Source organism: Mesocricetus auratus, unplaced genomic scaffold (assembly GCF_017639785.1).
Source record: "Mesocricetus auratus isolate SY011 unplaced genomic scaffold, BCM_Maur_2.0 Super-Scaffold_100014, whole genome shotgun sequence".
NCBI lineage: Eukaryota > Metazoa > Chordata > Mammalia > Rodentia > Cricetidae > Mesocricetus > Mesocricetus auratus.
This window is the reverse complement of record NW_024429197.1, coordinates 5,508,614-5,516,177: the sequence shown is the minus strand read 5'-3', so window position 1 is coordinate 5,516,177 and position 7,564 is coordinate 5,508,614. Positions and strand designations below refer to the sequence as shown.

General features: G+C 49.4%; 1 protein-coding gene across 1 annotated transcript in view; it reads left to right on the top strand.

The window, feature by feature from the left end:
- The first annotated feature begins 2,300 nt into the window (after nt 1-2,300).
- Nucleotides 2,301-7,564, top strand: part of Eif4g3 (eukaryotic translation initiation factor 4 gamma 3) — a 210,279-nt gene continuing 205,015 nt past the window's right edge. Inside the window, exons 1-2 of the mRNA XM_040756302.1 lie at nt 2,301-2,796; nt 3,157-3,323. The gene's annotated coding sequence lies outside the window, so the exon portion shown is untranslated. The remainder of the gene's footprint in view (nt 2,797-3,156; nt 3,324-7,564) is intronic.

Sequence of the window (7,564 nt, the reverse complement as noted above, 5' to 3'; positions counted from 1 at the left end):
GTGATAATGATCACAAAATGCTTGGAAAAGGCCTGGCACATACTAATTGCCTGGTGCTTGTAGCAATTATTAAGATAAAAAAGGAAACTAGCTCAGAAAAGAATAACAATTAAGCAATTATCAATCTGCTATCAGCCTAGTGTAAACAAGATGTCAAATCTTTCTGCTGGGAACAGATTTTTGATTGGGATAAAGAAGCCTGAGGTCTCAGAACCTGAAATGAGAATCTGGGGGACTGGAGGACCACCTGGAAATTTTCCCTGGAGTTAGTCAAGCCAGAGGAGGAGTGGAAAATCCACACTTGAGGATGCCAAAGTAGGAAGTAGCTGCTGTGTCCTGGTCAGGAGATGGTGATGAGGCTTTGTTTTCTGTGCTGGGAGCCATGGAGGCTCACTCAGGTAGAGGTGGTGGGGAACATGCCATCCAAGTGTTCTTTTATCTTCTGGGAGCATCTGGAACTTCCAGGAGTTGTCATGAATTAAGTATCCACTACATTTAAAGTTTTTTAAAGAAAAAAAAAAAAGAACAAAGAACGAAAAGCAAAAACCCAAGCAGGGTACAGTGGCAGATGCCTGTAATAGTAAGTGAAGGTAAGAGGTTCAGGAGTTCAAGGTCATTCTCAGACACATAGGGAGTTGAAGCTAGCCTGAGCTACTTGAGACTTTCTCAAAAAAACAAGCAAGCTAACAAACAAACCCAGAAAAACCAATCAACACTCCAGCCCCCAAGCCCACCAATGTAGTAGGAATCAGAGCACAATCATCTCCCCCACCCCTTTTTCCAGAGAGGGTTTCTCTGTGTAGCCCTAGCTGTGCTGGAACTTACTCCATAGGCTGGCCTTGAACTCAGAGATTCATCTTGAAAAAAAAAAAGACTGTGTTCTAGGCAGTGGTGGCACATGCCTTTAATCCCAACCTACTCACAAGACAGGGTTTCTCTGTGTAACAGTCCTGGAACTTGTCAGGCTGGCCTCAAACTCACTGAGATCCGCCTTCCTCTACTTCTCAGGGGAGGTGCTGGGATTAAAGATGTGCCCCACCAACATCCTGCTCAGAACAGTTCACGTGTGTTCACAACCTCAGATGTTGTTCCTCAGGTGCTATCTACCTTTTTATTTATTTATGACTTATTTACTTTTATTTCATTTGCATTGGCGTTTTGCCTGCATGTATGTTTGTGTGAGGGTGTCAGATCTTGGAGTTAGAGACAGTTGTGAGTTGCCATGTGGGTGCTGCGAATTGGGCCAGAATCCTCTGGAAGAGCAGTCAGTGCTTTTAACTGCTGAGCCATCTCTCCACCTTTCACCTTAATATTTTCGAGGAAGTGTCTCTTACTGAGCTAGAACTCATCAGACAGAGTGGGCTAGTTGGCCAGTGAATCTGAGGGATCTGCTGGTCACCACTTCCTCGGTGTTGGGATTATAAACACGGGTCACCATGCTAGATTTTTCTAAGTAATGTCTGGGGGCTGAACTTGGGCTCTCATGTTTGCAAGCCAAGCACTCTTTACCACTGGGGTATGTCCTCGGATCCACTGCTTTTCCTCTGTCCACTACAGTAGTCACATGGCTTAGGCAAAATCTGTAGCTTTTAAGTCTCAAATTTTTGTTTTTGTTTTTTTTGGGGGGGGTGCACTAGTAAGAACAGATATTACCTATTTCTTGGGACTGTATGAGCCAATGAAGTACTCTGTATCTTCATAGTTCGAAGATGCCTGTGTCTCCTCAGTTGATGCTACTGTGTGCTGGGGACACGGCTCCTACTGAGGGTTGCAGGTGTGGTATGCAAAGCGTGGATGGGAGTGGGAGGAGGAGATCTTATCAAGTGTCATCCCAGCGAAGGATGATGGGGAGCCCACTACAAGTTGTGGCCAAAGGCTCCTCCAGTTTTGGGAAGGCCTCGGAAAGACATCTACCCTACCGAGTCGTGGTCAAAGTTGCTGGTAAGGCAGATCCGTTTGCATCCTAGAAGGCAAGGTTCATCTCAGAGAAGGTGGAATCCAGATTTTGGATTCCCTCCATTCATTTCCAGCTGGGTGACCTTGGGGAAGTCACTCTTTTCCTCTGGGCCTCCTCTGCAAATGGGGCTCCTCGTTCCATTTCACACTTAAGAGCATCCGAGGACGACGTGTCGACATAATGCCCGTGACTTGCGACGTCAAGTGCCGGCGAGTGGCATCTGTTATGTTAATAAGTCCCTGCGGCAGGCGGGTTCCTATCAGTAGCCGAGCGCTCGGGCTTAGCCTGTCCCTCTACAGAGACTCGGTTTCTCGCTCTGGCGCCTCTGGTAGCCTCTGGTAGGTCTCGGCGGACCTTGGCCTCGGGTGCCGTTGCTATTGTTCTTCGAGGCAGGGCCGCAGGGGAGGGCTCTCTCCCTTCAAACCTCTCCTTTGGTCTCTTCCTCTTCCCGGTACCGTGCTGCGGAGAGCCTCAGCAGCCCCGGATCACCGATCTTTTCCGAGAAATAGAGTCAGCTCCAGCGGCTCTCCCGAACAGCGGCCGAAGACGCTCCCGAGAGCTCCCGAAGAACCCCGGCCGCTCGTTGTCTCCGGAAAGAGCCGAAGGAGCTTTCTAACCTCGGCCTGCCGAGCCCTTCCGAAAAGGGCCGAAAAGCTCCGAGCGGCCGTCCTGCCGGACTGCTGGAGGCGGCCGCAGCGCCATGTTGGATGCTCTGCTCGTTGAGTGAAGAAAATCCGTCCGCATCGCCCGAGCCCCGCTACCGAGAAGGGCGCCGCTTCCCCCGGGGAGGGGGACAGAGACCCCCCCGCCGCCGGCCCATGAGGATATTGCCGTGAAAGGTCCGGTCTCTCCGCCTCCTGCCCCCGCCGGGTCCGGCCCCCCCCTCCCCGGGGTCGCGTTGTCACGGAGACCGGCAGCCGGTGGTGCTGGCCCGCGGGGCGGCTGCTGCTGCCGGCGGCGGCGGCGGCGGAGGCGGCGGCGGCGGCGGCGGAGGGCGTGTGTGACCGGTCCCGGCCCCCTCCTCCTCCTCCTCCCAGCCTCCCCCCGGCCCCCCGCTCCCGCCGCCTCCCCGGGTCTGCCCCCATCCCGCCCCTCCGCTGCCCCCGGCCCCTGCACCCCGGCGCGCCCGGTCCCGCTCTGGGGGGGTTGGTGGCTTCGCTTTGCCATGAGTTTACCGCAGAAACCGGCTCTGAAATCAGGCTCAGCGGCTGCAGCAGGAACCGGACCGGGCACCGGAGCGGCGGCGGCAGCGGCGGCGGTACCGCCTCCTCACCCGGCGGCGGCGGCAGCGGCGGCGGCGGCAGCGGCAGCGGCGGCCCCTCCTCACCCGAACATCAGGGCCCTCCAGACCCCGGCCCCCCCAACAGTATCCTTTTCACCTTCCAGCGGTCCCGAACGACCCTTGGTGGGAGCCTCCTTGCCTGCCGCCACAGCCCAGCAAGGGCGGGCAGCCGCTCAAGTCAGCTGCTCCGGGCTTGGCCCGAGCTTTTGGGGTGCACCGGTGGCAGCATTTGCTGGGACCCCGGGACCTCCTGCGGTACCGTGAACACTAGCTCCCCCGGGTCGTGCCTCTGCAGCTCCTGTGGACCTGAGGGAGCCCTGCCCTAGAAGACCCCTCCCCTTTATTGGGCAGAATTTGCTGGTGCTTGGGACCAGCCCTGCAGGCAAGGTTTTTCTGATTGTTGAGAGGCCCTGCCTTCCTGCGGGGCTCGCTGCCCTCTCTATTATTTAGAACCCACAGTAAACTTTATTGATAGTTTCCTGTTCGAAACGAATCAGCTGCTTTCCGAGGTAAGTTGGGTCTTCTGCCTGTAGTGCAAGTGTACAAAAAGCACTCCTCCTGGCTATCATTATTGTTTTTTAAGCAATTACAGTTGTGTTGTGGTTTGTGGTGGAACCAGCTAAGGAGGAAATGCTACGGTGGACTCTTCCCTGTCTTTGACCTTTTTAAAGGAAGAGGAAGTTAACTCACATTACCCAGCACCCCCAGAAGTGTCATTCCTTCCAAGATTGATGTTGTGCTGAACGTGCTCCCTCCCTCCCCCGCAAGGCCTGATGTCTGGAGAGAGGGCAAGTTCCGAATGTTTTAATTTCATGATGTCAAAGTTGAGACAGCTTTGATTGAAAAATCTTGGTGGCCAGGTGTTTAGTCCGAATAAAAAGTCGAAATCACGACTCCCACGGCGCTTCAGAGAGGTGTTTCTTTCCCTTTTTTGTTTTGTGGAGTTTTCGAGTTAGGGTTTCTCTGTGTAGCCCTGGTATGTATACCAGGCTGGCTTCGAACTCAAAAGATTTGCCTGCTTCTGCCTTCCGAGTGCTGGGATTAAAAGTGTGTGCCACCACCATCTGGCAAGCAAGGTGTTTGTTACCTGAGAGTAACGTTTTATCATTTGTCCCTCCTCCCTATGTCCCTTGTACTTGTGTGAAAATCAAATGATTTGGATGTTCACTGTGCTGTGACTTTTGCGTTTGTCATCCTGTTTTTGACTTTAGACATAGTCGTGGTGCTTGAGCTAGATAGTCCTGGCGGTGAGGGCCTCGGATCATTTCAGTCTAGTTTGATTCTTGTCTGTATTGATTACTTTGAAGGGAAAAACACTCCCCTCCTTGGGTCACCTCAGGTCATTGTTTTCTGTCAAGTGTCCTTCTGTGTTGTCTCAGTGTTGGTAGTCCAGATCTTTGGTGTGTGTACTGATTTCATAATGTTTTGACCCTGCACGGTTCTGTTCAGTTAAGTGCTCACTGTTCAAAATGTTTAGTGTTTGTGGAAACCCAGTTACTTCTGACCCACATGCACAGCTGCTGGCCTGGGAAGGAGCAGGTTGACTGTTCAGCCTGCTTCAGGGTAGAATTGGGTCGCTTCAGTCTACCAAGCTTCACTTCATACTTAGGAAGGAATTTGAACTAATTTTAGGGTTGTTTTTCTTGATGGTCTGTGCTTGTAGGTGTCTGTCTCGGGACCAGGTGAGTTATTCATTACCTGCCTCTTTTAGGGAGTTAAACCAGAGGAAGTGTGTAGTATGTGCTTGGGACATACTGAATAGCAAGTGTTGTATCACAGTGTTGTATGCGACAGCCTTTGGTAAAGTTGGTGGCTTCTTTGGATACAAATCGGGGTGACTTGAGTATCCCAAGTATGCTTTTTCTCTGCATTTCACAGTTCAAGGACTAGAAAAACTTGAAGCTAGTTACAGCTTGGAAGTAGTGACTGGTGCTTTGAGTTAAATTTTTATCTTTTCTTTAAAATAGAAAACGCAGCCGTTAAAGATGAGTGAGACCATTTTAAATCCTTCCTGGCAGTGTTGGATCCTAACATGTTGCTTTAGGGTTGTATTTTGCCCCACGTCATGGCAGTTGACATTTTACACTTGATGTAGTCTATAATTCCTGCCTGTTACCTGGCAAGATTACATTGCTAAATTGTAAGCATTTATCTAGATAGTAAGTGAAGCATAGGCTACAGGCTTCTCAGAACACATCAGTGGTAAAATATTGCCACCTGGTAATGAAAGAGGTCAGAAATGGATTGAAGTAGAGCAATTCTGCTTTTCAAATAGATGGAATGGGGGAATTTGGGTTTGATGCAAGCGCCATCATGCAGTAAACTGGTGTGGCTTTTTTCCGTGTCTTGAGTAGATCTCTAGTTCCTCAAAATTTATGGGTACAATTGCTTGCTTCAGATTAATTAGCTCAAGCAATATATATATTTAAAAAAAGAAAGCATTGAGCTGGGCGTTGGTGGCGCATGCCTTTAATTCTAGCACTTGGGAGGCAGAGGCAGGTGGATCTCTGTGAGTTCGAGACCAGCCAGGCCTACTGAGTGAGTCCCAGGACAGGCTCCAAAACAATACAGAGAAACCCTGTCTTGAAAAACCAAAAAACAAAATAAAAAACAAAAAAAGCAAACCTCCCCCCCCAAAAAAAAACCCCAAAACCAAAACAAAGCATTGAAAGGCATTGCATGGCCAGGTGTCCTTCATTCAAGTGTTAATGGAAATGAAGGGACGTGTTGAAAACAAGGGATTTGAATGTAAACTTGAAGCTATTTCTAAGTAGGCATCAGTTTTGCACAGTAGGATCCTTGAAGCCAGTTGAAGTACAAATGGCCACATAGACTGCAAAGAGTCAATGGATGGATCCTGGCAGAGTGAGGTCTGGGGTGGCAGGGCTGGAAGAAAAACCCTACCAAACATGAAAAGTACTAAAAGCAAGGAGAATATGCCGGGAGTGTCCAGAACATAAGCCAGCTTGAAGCGTCTACTTGGTGAAACCGAAGCTGGCAATATTAGTCTTGAGATGTGCTCAGCTCTCTGAGACTGCGATGGCTCTGTTCAGAATCTTGACAATACTCATCCTTTTTCTGGCTGGCAGAATAACTGATATTTTGATCAAAAGCTGACCGCACAGAGTTTCTGCTGAAATTCTGGGGCTTTCTGAGTCTCCCACTAAATCTCAGCTCTTTAGATTGAGACTGCCTGCACACTGTTAGAAAATTCTGGGTAAGTGAACTTGAGTTAAGTGCCCATTTGAGCAGAAGAGTATTTCAATATGTTAGGAATACAGTATTCTCTCTGCATTGGGGACTTCAGGGTGTGAGTTTTCTTACTGTATTGTGGCAGCCAGTTAAGAAAATGAGACAGGCACTGGAGGGATGGCTCCGTGGTTAAGAGCACAGTCTGCTCTTCCAAAGGACACAGGTTCAGTTCCCAGCATCCACATGGCAGCTCACAACTGCCTATAAGTCTAGTTCCAGGGGATCCAACACCTTCACACAGACATACATGCAGGCAAAATACCAGTGCACGTAAAATAAAAATAAACAAGTCATCCTTTAAAAAAAATCTTCTAATTATGTCCCGCTTGTGGTGGCGCACACCTTTATCCCAGCACTCAGGAGGCAGAGGCAGGCAGATCTCTGTGAGTTTGAGGCCAGCCTGGTCTACAGAGCAAGTTCCAGAACAGCCAGGGCTACACAGAGAAACTCTATCTCAAAAACAAACAAACAAACAAAAAGAAAATGGGACAGGAGGTCTCCCCAGGGACAGAACTAAGTGGAGATCTGTGTTATCCATAAGGTGACTTGTGTCTCTAGCTCCTTTGTCATAGTTTTCTTTCTGTCTTTACTATATTCCTGTTGCTTTTTTCTTTTGTTTTTAAATTTTCCTCCCTTTGACTTTAAGCTGGTCTTTATGGAGTGAAGCCTGTAATGTCTATTTTTGCCTCTCTGACTCAAGACTCCTAATAAGATAGGTGTTGTCTGTTTTGCAGACAAGGGTAGTGATGTTCAGGGAAGTTAGGTACCTTTCCCGTGCCAGTGAAAGGTAGTCTCTGACTGGTGAGCAAGGCTAAGTAAGGCCATGGTACCCTCTTCCTCGGCTAGGTGAACAGCTTGCATGTAGGGCAGGGAGGAAGAATCAGTTTTCCCCTGTATTTGAGAGAAGCCACATGGAGTAATCTAGAACCCAGCCACGCTGTCTAGGGTTTTAATTAGTTCACAGCCACATAGGGGTAGACTAGTGTGCTGTCTTCCCCTCACTGAGCCTAACAGCATAGGGGGCTCTCTGTTGGATTTAGCTCATGTTTCTGCTTGTTAAGGAGTCTGCAAGG